Source organism: Pipistrellus hanaki (genome assembly GCF_964339955.1).
Source record: "Pipistrellus hanaki genome assembly, chromosome: 12".
Lineage (NCBI taxonomy): Eukaryota > Metazoa > Chordata > Mammalia > Chiroptera > Vespertilionidae > Pipistrellus > Pipistrellus hanaki.
This window is the reverse complement of record NC_140514.1, coordinates 19,371,742-19,385,638: the sequence shown is the minus strand read 5'-3', so window position 1 is coordinate 19,385,638 and position 13,897 is coordinate 19,371,742.

Here is a 13,897-nt window from a genome sequence, read left to right as displayed (position 1 = left end):
CTCGTGAAGAAATGACATTTGGCTGCCAGCAGCTTTCCAATAGGAGCTTGGGTTTTGCAGAAGAGGGTTCAACGTGGGTAGAAGTAGGGCGGGATGATCTTTCAGTCATTTATTCCTGTCCAGGTGGGGAACCTGCTCTGGGCTCGGCTCTCAGTCAAATCTGGGAGATTTGCCTGAAATGCCCAGATTTCAACTTTCTAATGAAAACCCAGACCTGGCTCTCGGGAGCCCTTATTCCCATATGGCAGCACCGGCTTTCCCCTTCGGCTGGGCATGTGAACCCCCAGTTCTTGCAGTAAGTAAACTCTGAAGGTCAGCAACGGGCCTTTGGCAAGTCTGATCATTTTTATACTTCCTACGTTTTAAAAATTAGTTCTCTTTGTAAAAGCAGTTTTCAGCAAATTTTCTCTTTAACATGCCGACCTTTTCCCCATTGTTCAAAAAGAGAGATAATCCACTGCTTGGAATATTATTCAGCCATAAAAAGAAATAAAGTGCTGATAGACGGTAGGCATGGAGGACTCGTGAAAACATTAGGCAGACTGGAAGAAGCCAGTCACAGAAGACCACATATTATATTATCCCATTCACTGAGTGTCCACCACAGGGAAATTTAGAGAGACTGAAGCTAGATTGGTGATTACTTTAGGCTGGGATGGGGGCCTAAAGGATACAGTAATGAAGTAATTAAAATGTCCTAAAATTGTGGTGCTGGTACAAACAAGACGTCTAAGTTGAAAGCAAGATAATGAAGTAAATCAGCGATCAACAAAGCTCTTCAGTGCTCTCTTTGGTCATTTGCAGAATCACCTGGAAGAAAAAACTGGTGCAATAAAAGGTGCTTTTATGACTCCCTAAACCACATGTGTCAAACACAAGGCCCGCGGGCCAAATCCAGCCCGCCAGGCCTTGCAATGTGGCCCACACCGCGCTGTCATTACTGCACTCCGCTGTCAGTTTATGACATTGTCAGTTTATGACTGTTCAGTAAACCATTCGGCCCGCGATTTAGGCTGGATTTTAGATTTTGGCCCCTTCTCTGATTGAGTTCGACACCCCTACCCTAAACTGTGGAGTAAAATCCATTTTTGGATTTAAAAAAATGTTTTTTAATATCTATTTAATAATCAAACTAAGCACAGGAACTCTACTGCCTTAATGGATGATGCTAACAATACGGATCCAGACATATTGTGAGCAATATGGGTGAGTTATAGACTGGCTGAATTTACACAGTGTTTTGTTGGATCTTGATTTACATCTTTACCAGGATGATGTCTGAGAAAAATAACTTACAAAATGTTTAATAGTTAATAATTTAATTAATTACACTTGATATTACATCACAGTAGTTACTAAATGGCCTTTCAGAAATCAGAATATTCCTTTCAAACAATTTCTAAAACATGTAGTTAAGAGATATCTGCTGAATTGATTTTTTTAAATACATTTTATTGATTTTTTTACAGAGAGGAAGAGAGAGGGACAGAGAGTTAGAAACATCGATGAGAAAGAATCATCGATCAGCTGCCTCTTGCACACACACACACACACACACACACACACACACACTGGGGATGTGCCCGAAACCAAGGTACACCAAGGTACATGCCCTTGACCGGAATCAAACCCGGGACCTTTCAGTCTGCAGGCTGATGCTCTATCCACTGAGCCAAACCGGTTTCGGCTGAATTGATTTTTTAACAAACAGGAAAAAAAAGAGTATGCAATAAATGAATTAAAGTATATAAAATTGTAGTCATGGTTGCACATATCTGTGAATATAGTAAAATCCATTTAATTGTACACTATAAAGGGTTGAATTGTGTGGTGTGTGGATTATATACCAACAAAGCTTTTTTTATAATTAAGCAAAAAAAAAATTTTTCTTTCTTTCCTTCTACCCTTTCCCTTTCCCTTTCCCTTTCCCTTTCCCTTTCCTTTTCCCTTTTCTTTCTTTTTTTAATGAATAGACAATTGTTTCCAGGCCTGGGCTAGATTTTTAAAGGGCTGGCCTGAGCCTCCCCATTCTGAGCCTGAGGCTGGGGTTAGCAAGACCGGAAGACAAATAAGAGCTCACCCAACCACCTACTTCCTCTGAGTTTTCTAGGTGTAGCTGCTCACACCACTTCAGATCCTATTTCCATCCCAAGATGTAACTTCCATCACGTTCATAAAAACAGTTGAAACCACTCTTGGGGAAGAACACGTCCAGGAGGCCTCTCACCCCAACCAAACTGGTCCCCTCCCTCACCCACACCTCCTGGGAACATGGGACATCCCTTCGACCCGGGACACCCACCCCTCGGCAAAGCAAGCAAGCCCCTGCCTTCGGGGGCGCGCTGGGTGCCGGCTTCCACAGCCAGCTGGCCGCTGCTGGGGGAAGGTGGGGAGCCCTTTCCAGCTCCACCACGCACCCCCCAGGACCCTGCCCCTGGGTTTGCGGCCTGCACAAAGGGCTCCAGCCCCTCGGATTGCACTGCCGTCGGGTTTGCAGGGGACCCACCTCTCCTGACTTACCCCGGGGAGAAGAGACACGTAGTGGGGGGAGAGAGAAGTTGGGGCACCTTCCCAAACTCCACCAACCCGCCTGGGGGGAGGGCAGGGACGGCCGGCGGAGGAGAGCCAGGGGGATGGATGGCCAGTTATTGCTATTTTTAAAGGGAACAGGGCGGGCGGCTCCACTTGCGCCCCCGCGCGGGGCCTCAGCCCCAACTCCGGGGAATGTAGCCCGGCTCCCGCTGCGGCTCCGGAGCCTGGCCGGGACGAGCAGCAGCAGCGGGACCCGGGCAGGTCCGGCGCCGAGGGCTCGGCACGCCCCGCAGAGTGGGGCGCCCGGGGTTTCCTAACTCCATGCCTAGGGCGTGGCCCCCTCTCGGGCGCTGCACCCCGGGACCTCTGGGTGCCGGGAAGGGAAACGCCAGGGGAGAACTGGGAAGGAGCAGTGAGTAATCGGGGGTGCGCGAGGGGGCGGGGAACTGGTAGCTCGGAAAGCAGGTTAGAGGCGCCACGGCTATCGGCTTCCTGCCCGCGGCTGAGCGGTCCGCGAGCTCCGGGCCGAGGCAGGAACCGGGAGGGCTAAAGAGAGATAAAAGGGGCAGGCCTCCGGCATCCAAAAGGGTCGTGCTCCAGGTGAGGCTCGAACTCACAACCTCGGCATCGCTCTGCAAGCACTGCTGTATAAGTACCGCGCGCTAACCGATTGCGCCACTGGAGCTCCGCTGAGCGGGCCTCGCGATGGCTCTATCAGGGCTCACCCGGCGGCGGCGGCCCGCCGCGCATGCGCACTCGCGGCCGGCGGCGCGGCGGGAAGGGACGGGGTCGGAGTCTCCCCGCGCCTTCTGGCCCGGCCGCCCCCCCCAAAAGAGCAAACCGGGGGGCAGCGGCGGGGGGCTCTCCCTCTCTCGGGGATGAAAGAGCGGTTTGGCAGGGCCAGCCGTGGCGGACGGGCGGCGGGGGCCTAGGAAAGAGCGGAGCCCGCCTCCCCCGGCGGTGCGGGGGGAGGAGGAGTCCGGCCGCGGGGCTCGGAAACCACCTCCGCGCCCGCCGTGGAGCGCGGCCTCCCCGGGGCGACCTCGCGTGGCCGAGGCCCCGGGCCGGACCGGACCGTCCGGGCGTCCGGCGGGCGGGCCGAGCGGTGGACCGGGCCCGGGAAGCCGTGGGAGCGGAAAGCCTTGGGCTGGGCGCCCCCCGCGCTGGCCGGCGGGGCAGCCGCGGAGCTGGAAGACCCGGCCGGGCGAGGGGGCGTCGGAGCCCGGAACCCCGAGGCTCCCCGCCGCCTCTCCCTCCCTCCGGAGCGGGGTGCCGGGGGCGCCCCGGGCAGGAGGCGGGTCCCCAGCATCGAACCCAGCGCCCGGCCTTCCGGGGGCGCGATGCTCGCCCGGGCCTTCGGGAGGATGCGGGCTAAGCCGCGCGGGTCTCAGTGCGGCCACAGCGAGTTTGTTTTAATGTTTAAAAACGAAGTTCCTAATGTTTAAAAATCAAGAGGTCTCATACAAATACCTGGATATCCTTTCTTTTTTAAACACCAGGAAATGTGAACTGCCCCCAAGGTTCAATTATACCTATCCAGTGTTTTGAGTGTTTTTTTTTGTTTATTTTTTTGTCTATGTGGGACACTTATTAAATTCTTTTAAGTTATATTTTACTACAGCAGAATAAAGACAAACATAATCCAGGCTGGATTTATTGGATTTACTGTTACATTCGTTATTATTTTTCTTGAGTCAAATTTGTAGAAGCTTCATTGTACGGTCTTCATCTCAGTAAACTCTTTATTTTATACTTTTAACTAGTAGAAAGAGACTCCCAAAGTGATCTTATGATAATGGGGCAAGAGTTTGTCTAAATAATTACTTTCATTATTATTTTTCTAAATAGAAATTTAAAACAAGTCACTGCCAGTTCTAACAAGGCAAACCATCTTGAATGCCTTTCAGAACCCCTGGGGCTGGGCAGCACCTAAGACCCCGTCCTATCTCATGGGTCCCTGTTCCTCACCAGCACCACCAGGAAGCGACCTTTCTTTTCCCTCCGGAGAGAAAGATGTGCAGGTGCCTGGGGCCAAGCTCTAAGGAATAGTGATGCAGATCTGAATCAATCACACATAAGATGATACTAGTAATTTGGGGAAGCTCTCATCTTTTTCATTCTGATTTGAAGCTTAAAGGAAGACTGGGTGAGAGCCTATCAGATGAGAAAAACATTTAAAGATCAAAAGATTGGTGACAGCAGTGTTCTTAAGAATGTGCAGAAACGGACACTATTCAGTATTGTTTCAACGACATTTTAGCAGAATCTACCAAATGCATATAACCTTTCTCCTGTAGAGACACTCATACACGTGAGCAAATATACCATATTTCATCAAACCTGAGATGCCTTAAACTGTAACATGTACCGTTAAGAAGAAAAAGCTGCTGCCCAGCTGGTGTGGCTCAGCTGTTGAGCGTCAATCTATGAACAAGGGAAGATCACAGCTCGTTTGGGTCAGGGAGTCAGGGTTAGGGGGTCAGGGCACATCCCTGGATTGTGGGTTCAATCCCCAGTGGGGGGGATGAGCAGGAGTGCAGGAGCCAGCCAGTCAAAGATTCTCATCACTGATGTTTCACTCTCCCTCCTCCCTTTCTCTCTGAAATAAATGAAAATATATTTTTAATTTTAAAAGGAAAAAACTGCCACTTTTACTATGATACCGTGCTTTCATATCACTTAGGCCTTTTATTTTATACTTATTAAAAGACTTCACAGTATATATTTTTTAAGTAATATATTCCTTTTGAGAACTATTGTTTTCTATTCAGCTTTTCTGCCCCTTTGTTTCTTCCACTTACAAACCAGCCAACACTTCGAAGAGGAAAGAAAGCAGTTTGGGGTGTCACACTTACCTCACAGCATTTCTCTTCTCCCTGAAATCTTGGACCCTCACCCACTGGACTGCCTTAGTACATAGCTCTTCGTTGCTTTCAAACAGGTGTGTGTGCGTATGTGTGTGGTGTGTGTGTGTGTGTGTGTGTGTGTGTGTATGCGCGCTTGAGCGCACCTGTACTTATTGTATTTCTAGCTACTATCAGTGGGAGTAGTTTGATAGACACTGAATTGTCAAGATCTTGTGTGACCATGTAATTTATTCTCCAAACGAGGACATTTCTGAGCGTGAGAGGGGGCACTATTAATAACACTGGATCACCGAGCATGCCTTGTGACGGTCTCAGACAAGCAGGCACACGTGACCACCCTAATGGTACCCCCCTTTGTGCTACTGCAAATACATAAAACAAAACCAGGACAGATGCCCTGTTAGATGGTTTTTGACTGTAGAAACTATCATTTATGGAATACCAGTTTTTCATCTACTGTGCTAAGGGTTTTACATTCATTTTCTCATTTCAGTCCTCACAACAACCTCTTTTACAAATAAGAAAACAAACTCAGACAAATTAGGTCACTTGCCCCAGGTCTGACAGCTGGTCAGCGGTGGAGCTGGGATCTGTCTGTAGTGGAAAGCCCTGTTCTTTTTCTTTTTTTCTTTTTTTTTTCTTTTTTTTAATGTATTTTACTGATTTTTCAGAGAGGAAGAGAGAGGGAACAGAGAGCTAGAACCATCGATGAGAAACATAGACCAGCTGCCTCCTGCACACCCCCTACTGGGGATGTGCCCGCAACCAAGGTACATGCCCTTGACCGGAATTGAACCTGGGACCCCTCAGTCCGCAGGTTGATGCTCTATCCACTGAGCCAAACAGGTTTCGGCAGCCCTGTTCTTTTACTGTGCCCATCTAGGTCAGCTTTGGGCAGAAGGCAATTTCACTGCTCAGCTCAGCAAAGAGCACCTGGGAGCGGAGGTTGCTGGCCACTCTCGCCGCTGGTGGGGATGCACTGAAGCAGACTTGATGCTGGGTTTTATTCCACTTGGCATTCCCCCGGGTTGACCTGCCTGGGCCATTTGCACCCCACGGAGCACCGCCTGCTGCTGGCTTGGAGCACCTGAGGACAGGGATGGGGTGTGTGCGTGTTATCAACTTAGTGCTTCCCTGCTCCAAATGCACCCTTCTCTGCCCAGCTCTGTGGTCCTGCCAGCCAGTGCCACGCGTAAGGCCTGGTCAGTCCTCGCACCAGGAAGGTGCTAGAAGAACACGGGCGGGCTTCTCTTCCTAGTTCCAGAACTTTCTTTCTGGGCTCCTACAGCACAGCTGCCCGTGGGCGGCTTCCCAATGAGATTGTGCAGTCACCCAGCACACAGGTCCCTGCTTGCCAGCCGCAGCCTGCAGCACCTCAGCAAACCCCTCTGCCACCTGTGGGCCACCACCACACCCTCACCAGTGGGTTCTGGCGAGGAGGGAGGGCCATTTCCAAATGTATTCCTCCCGTGGGCTTCCGATGTCATCTCTGGAGGTTGTGGCTGCTCCCTGTGTGTGTTCTTTCTGTATTCTGTAGAGTTCTGTTTTCCCGGTTTGGTGGTTAACTCTCGTTTCCTAATGAACAACTCTTTATATTGCATGCTCCCTGTTCAAAGGACTGGTGTGGTTTCCGCATCCTGGCAGGATCCTGGCTGATACAGGATGCGTTAATTACTTCTTTCACTTCTCATTTGAGACTAGGGTCTTTCAAAGAAAAGAGAGAGAACATAGCGGTCAGTGGATAAAAATAACGCATGATTCACTGCTTACTGTATGCTGGGTGAAGTTCTAAGAACGTCACACCTTTTTAACTAGTAACTTAATCCTCATGCCAAGCCTAGGAAGTAAGTAGCATTTTTATTTCCTTTTACAGATGAGGAAACTGAGGCACAGTGAGGTGGCCTAAGTCAGTGGTGGAGCTGGGACTCAAATATGAATTATGTGACTTAAAGGTCCATGCCCTCAACACTAGCGAATAGAGTGCTCAGTCTGCCATTGACAAGAGAGGCAGGGAGACCTATGACAGTGCCTTTTACCCTCGGGGAAGGCACTGATCAGGGCTCACAGAGTGACGGTGGCCAAAGGGTCCTACCTTGAAATATGGGGAAGACGAAATAGAACTGGGACTAGCAGAGAGATGAAAACGGGGACTGGCTATGCAGGGGTTCCCAAATGCCCCAGGCACGCCTGCTGAGAAAAACGGGGTGGTTCCTCTGTCAGTTATGGCACTAGTTGAACCCAAACCTACTGGACCAGGGGCAGGGTGGCAGGTCTTAGAGACGAATGCATAGATAATGACGGAGTCTTCCCTTCGAGAAGAGGGTGCTTGAAGAGGGAGCCACGGGCCTCAAGGGTTTCAGTCACACGCAGGGATGTCCTTAGGTCAAATTTTGGGGTGGGTAGGAAAGCTCACCCTGTGGGGTCGAAGAAAGACGAGGAACAAGTAAAACAACCTTCGTTCATATCTGTTTAGCCAACACGAATGACCTCGATTATATTCCTCTCGTACATCACAGTTGGTTTAATCATTGTATTTGTGGACATCTCGTGTTATTTTCTGTTTGGAGCTGTTATAAATAAAGCTGCTAAAAGCATTCTTGTGCAAGACTTTCATTCCTTGTAGGTAAATACAGAAGTGAAATTTCTGGGTCATAAGGTAAGTTTATGCAGAGGTGGATTTTTTTTTTTTTAATATTGTGGTAAGATATACATAATTAAAAGTCTGCAACTTTTACCATTTTTTTAAGTTTATTGTTAACAGTATGATTGAGGTCTCTCCCCCATCTCGCCCCTCTTCCACCCTCCACCCCCACCTCAGGCCTTCCTTATACTATTGTCTATGTCACATGTGTCAAACACAAGGCCCGCGGGCCAAATCCAGCCCTCCAGGCCTTGCAATGTGGCCCTCACCGCGCTGTCATCACTGCACTCCGCTGTCAGTTTATGACATTGTTAGTTTATGACTGTTCAGTAAACCATTCGGCCCACAATTTAGGCTGGATTTTAGATTTTGGCCCCTTCTCTGATTGAGTTCGACACCCCTAGTCTATGTCCATGGGCTATGCATATATGCATACATGTTATTTGGTCAATCTTTTCCCATCCTCCCATCTCCCACTTCTCTGAGATCTATCAGTCTCTTCCACCCATTCATGCCTCTGGACCTATTTTGTTTGTCGGTTTATTTTGTTCATTAGATTCCACATATTAGTGAGATCATGTGATATGTGCATTTCTCTGATTGGCTTATTTCAACCTAACATAATAATCTCCAGGTCCATCCATGCTGTCATGAAAGGTAAGAGATCCTTTTTACAGTTGCATATTATTCCATTGTGTAAATGAACCACAAATGTTTAATCCATTCATCTACTGATGAGCATTTGGGCTTTTTCCCGGTAACTTGAACCATTTTGAAGTGCACATTTAAGTGGCATTATGTACATTTACATTGTTACACAACCATCACCACTATCCATCTCCTGGACTTTTTCACCATCCCAAACTAAAAATCTGTACCTTTTAAAAAAATAACTCTCCAAGGGGCTTGGAGGAGGGTAGGAAAGGGGGGAAATGGGAGATATCTGTAATACTATCAACAATTAAAAAAATATTTAAAAAAAATAACTCTCCAGCCCTGGCCAATGTGGCTCAGTTGGTTGGAGTCTTGTCCCATAGACTGAAAGTTCCAGGATTGATTTCTGGTCTGGGCACATACCAGGTTTTGGGTTTGATCTGTAGTTGGAGTGCATGTAGGAGGCAACCAACCAATGTTTTTCTCATGTCTCTCTCTAAAATCAATAATAATAACCCTCTATAATAATAATAACCCTCTCCCCTCAGCCCCAGTAACCACTCTCCTACTTTCTGTCTCTATAAATGACTATTGTAGGTACTTCAAACAACCAGAATCATACAATATCTGCCTTTTGTGTCTGCTTGTATCAGTATACTATTTTTAAGGTTTATTTGTGTTAGAGCTTTTATCAAAATTTAATTTCTCTTAAGACTAAATAGTATTGTACGAGAGGCCCAGTGCATGAAATTCATGCTCAGGGGAGAGGAGGTGGGTACCCCTCAGTCCAGCTTGCACCCTCTTCAATCCAGGACCCCTCAGGGGATGTCCAACTGCAGTCAGACATTCCTTCACCACCCAGGACTGCTGGCTCCTAACTGCTCACCTGCCTGCCTGCCTGATTGCCCCTAACTGCGCACCCTGTCAGCCTGATCACCCCTAACCATCCCTGCCTGCTGGCCTGGTCGCCCCTAACTGCCCCCCCTCCCCTCCCGCTCTCCCCCGCCCACCTGGTTGCCCCTTACTGCTCCCCCTGCTGACCTGGTCACTCCCAAGTGCCCCCCTTTGCTGGCCTGTGGTCCCTAACTGCCCCCTCCTGCTGGCCTGGTCACCCGCAACTGCCCCTCCCCCCACCAGCCTGGTCACCTCTAACTGCCCCTCCCCCACAGCCTGGTCACCCCACACAGCCTGCTGTTCAGTCGTTTGGTTGTCCCTCACTAAGCCCCTTGCCATCCTTGTCCCCCCATGCAGCCTGCTGTTTGGTCATTACTGTGACAGCATTCTGGGAAATTTGCATATTCCTCTACTTTTAGTATAGATTATGTATATCTCATTTTATTTATCCATTTATCAGTCATTGGACACTTGGGTTGCTTCCACCTTCTAGGTATTATGAATGCGGATGCACAGATATCTGCTCAAGTTTCTATTTTCACTTCTGAATATATACTCAGAAGTAGAATTGCTAGATCATAAGATAATTCTGTTTAATTTTTTGAGGAAATATCACACTGTTTTCACGGAAGTTGTATCATTTTATATCCCCACCACGAATGTCTCCATATCCTTGCCAACACTTGTTTTATGTTTGGGAGTTTTTGAGTAATAGTCATCCTAATGGTGTGGAGTAGTATCTCATTGTGGTTCTGACTTGCATTTTCCTAATAATTTGTGATATTGAGCAATCTTCTCATGTGCTTATTGGCTGTTTGTGTATCTTCTTTGGAGAAGTGTCTATTCAAATCTTTAACCTATGTTTAAATTAGGTTGTTTGTTTTTTTGTTGTTGAGTTTTTTTTGTATATGCTGGATATTAATCCCTCATTAGCTATATAATTTCCAAATATTTCCCTCTTTTTTGGGGGTTGCCTTTTCACTCCTTTGAGTGAGTCCTTTGATGCACATGCTTTTAATTTTATGAAGTCCTATGTTTAATTTTTTTTAGGAAACTGCCAGCCCCTTATTTCCAAAGTAGTTGTACCATTTTATACTGCCACCAGTGATATTCAGTATTCCTACATCTTTGTCAACACTTGCTGTTATCAATCTTTTTTATTTTAGCCATTCTACTGAGTGCATAGTAGTATCTTATTGTAGACTTAATTAACATCTTCCTGATCTCTAATAGTGTTGAGCATCGACTATTTGTATATCTTTGTGAAATATTTCTCCCAATCTTTAGCCCACTGTTTTGTTGGTGGGTGCTTTTTCAGTTTCTCTCATCATTTTTTTGGTATTTTATTATATATTTTTTTATTAAACTGTAGGGTTGGCTGATATTTCTCAGCTTCTTCATCTGTAGGTAGCAGGTATGAATTCCACCATGACACCTGGACTACAAGATATGCCAAGCTCAGCCCTAAACTTCATTGTCAGTTTTCTATTATAATCTGTAAGTGGGATTGAACGAGAGAACCTATGGCGTTAGCACAGGGTCTGCCACGTAGTAATCACTCAGTAAGTGTTAAGCAGAGAGGGTGTTGCTGCTGCTGCTGTTGTTGTAGTTAGTGTGAGTGACCCACGTCCCGCGTGGTTCAGGGTGCAGGTTCAGGGTTCGAGGCTGCATGCAAATAAAAGAGACAATACAAGACATACTCATTTGGGAATTGGGGGCCAGGCGGAAGCCCAAGGGAGAACTCCGCTTGCTCTGGCCTTGCCATCCCTTTTATTCTGGTTTGGGATCCACCTATAGCCCCCCTTAGGCAGGCAATTTCCAGTAACACGCAGACTATCGCATCAATGAGGATTTACATGACTGTCTGGTGGGGAAGTTGCTTCAGCTACCATTGTCCAAACAGTGGGTGCATAGCTCTGACCTTTGCCAGAGCTTTAAAGGTCACCAGCCTTCCGGGATCTCTGTCCACACTTCTCTGTTAGTGAAGACAATGGGTGGCTTCCTGCGAGTTAGATTCCTCACACCACACTCTGACCCCAGGGAGAAAATGCTCCTCCGTGATCACGTGAAGAGGGAACTGGCTGAGGAAAGTAGCCGTAGTAGCTGCAGGTCCGAATGCCGAGAGTGCCTTGTTGAGTTCCCAGAGAGGTGAGTATGGGAGCGCTGGGGCCAAGAAGTCAGACAATGGCAAACCTGAGTGAGGGTGTGGGGAAACCAGGATCTTCACACACTGCTGATGGGGAGATAAAATGGTGCAGCCACTTTGGGGAATAGTCTGACCATTGTTTTTTTGTTTTTGTTTTTGTTTTTTAACCAAATCCAATAAATGCAAGATGTAAGTATAAAATAAATAAATACATGCACTGAAACACAGGAAGAGGAGGTCTCAACAGGCCTGGAACTGAGCCTGCAAGGAGTGGTTAAAAGAAGGCAACATTAGACTGAAGAAGGAAATCTCAGTCCACAGTGCGTAGAGGAGCCAAGAAGAGAGTATTTTCAAAGGTTCTGGGAGCAGCACTTAGGATGCTTCAGACCCAAAGGGAGGAAAGATGTGGGAAGAGATCCAGGGACGACTGCCAGGGTCATTTTTGGGGCCCTGAGGCAGGAGCAGGTAGCACCCCCACCATAACCCAGGCAGCTGTGGAGGAATGTGGGAGTTTGGAGCAGACAGACAAGGCAGTCCTGAGGTGGCAAGGATCGCCCAGGAGAAACTGGCAGTGCCCAAGCCCAGAAGACCAGCTGCTGAGATACCCTGCTCACTGGCAGGTCTTGCCTTCCCCCAACTGTGAAAATAACAGGAGTGCAACTCTTGCCTCGTCCCCCTCAGTGGACTGTGCAAAGAATGTCGACCATAAAGATGAGCTTGCGCAAGGATCATTAAACATTTGCGCGAAACCAATATCATCGAAGAGAGATAAGCCAGAACCTTCCCCAGACTCCCTTGAGGTTCGGTGAGACCATTGACTGAGCTTCATTCAGCAGTGGAAAGTGAACGGAAGTGGGCACATCACTTCTGGTCGGGTCTGGCATCCTTTAAGTGCCTCCACTCTCTCTCTTCCTCTTTCTGCCAGCTGGGTTTCAGCGCCCAGGGTGATGTTGGGAGTTACAAGATGAAGGAGACAAGATCCTATGTCATCGCCTGTCAAATGAGAAGTGAACTTCCGTGTGCTAAATCACTGAGTTTGGATTGAAATATAGTTTCCTGTTACAGCAGCTAATACTTCACTGATAAGCGTTTACAATTTAGAACTGTTTCCTTGGCCCTGGCCGGGTGGTTCAGTTGATTGGAGTGTTATCCAGGACACCAAAAGGTTGCGGGTTCGATTTCCAGTCATACCTAGGTTGAGGGTTCGAACACCAGTTGGAGCCCATAAGGGAGGCAATTGATCCATGTTTCTCTCCCTCCCTCCCTTCCTCCCTTCCACTCTTTCTCTTTAAAAAGAAAGAAAAAGAAAGAAAGAAAGAAAGAAAGAAAGAAAGAAAGAAAGAAAGAACACTCAGAAGATGAGCTCAACTCAATTTAAAACAAACAGTGAACTGGACAATTAGGCTGAAGAATATTTCTAGAATACAGTCAAATGGTGCCCAACACCCAAGTTGGAAGGCTTACCAATTGAACAGACCTGGTAATGCATTTACTCAGCACTAACCAGAGGGCAGTTTGACAGGGGCTCCTGTGTTTAGGATTCACCTGGGTAATTCAGACCCCAAACATTCACTTGCAGCATCAACGATTCACATTATTTGACCTGGCAGATAAACACGCAGGACAACCGTCATTCTTTCCTCTGTACTATGTAACAGAAATCATTCATTTTTCCTTGTAATGTGAATTCATTCATGCCTTTGTCCACCCACCCCCACCCCCATCCATCCATGTAACAAACGTCCAGTCTACTAACAATTATCCTCAACCCTTGCTGTCTCACTGTCACTGATTACTTGTCGATGAGAAAGGTAAATATGGGTTCCGTTATTTGGGTGCCAATCAGTATTCTAGAAGGAAATGCTCAGTTAAAAAAAGTTCTAAATAAATGACTAAAAAGAGAAAGGGGAAACGGGGTGGGGGTGGGGGTGGGGGAGGCATGGAGAGGAAACAGGAGGGTCCTGCCAAGCAGAGGTAGGTGAGAATCTTGTTTCCTTGTCTGGGTTTTGATTTGGGTGGGGGCCTTCTCTGCATCTGGCCAACCCAGATGGAAGGGAGGGGACAAGAGGGGCCCGGGGGAGGGTGCGGAGTTGGAGGAGTTTCAAATTTGTGAACTCTAGTCTGGACTCTGGTGACAGAGCCTGAGTTTTCCCCTTCCCCCCA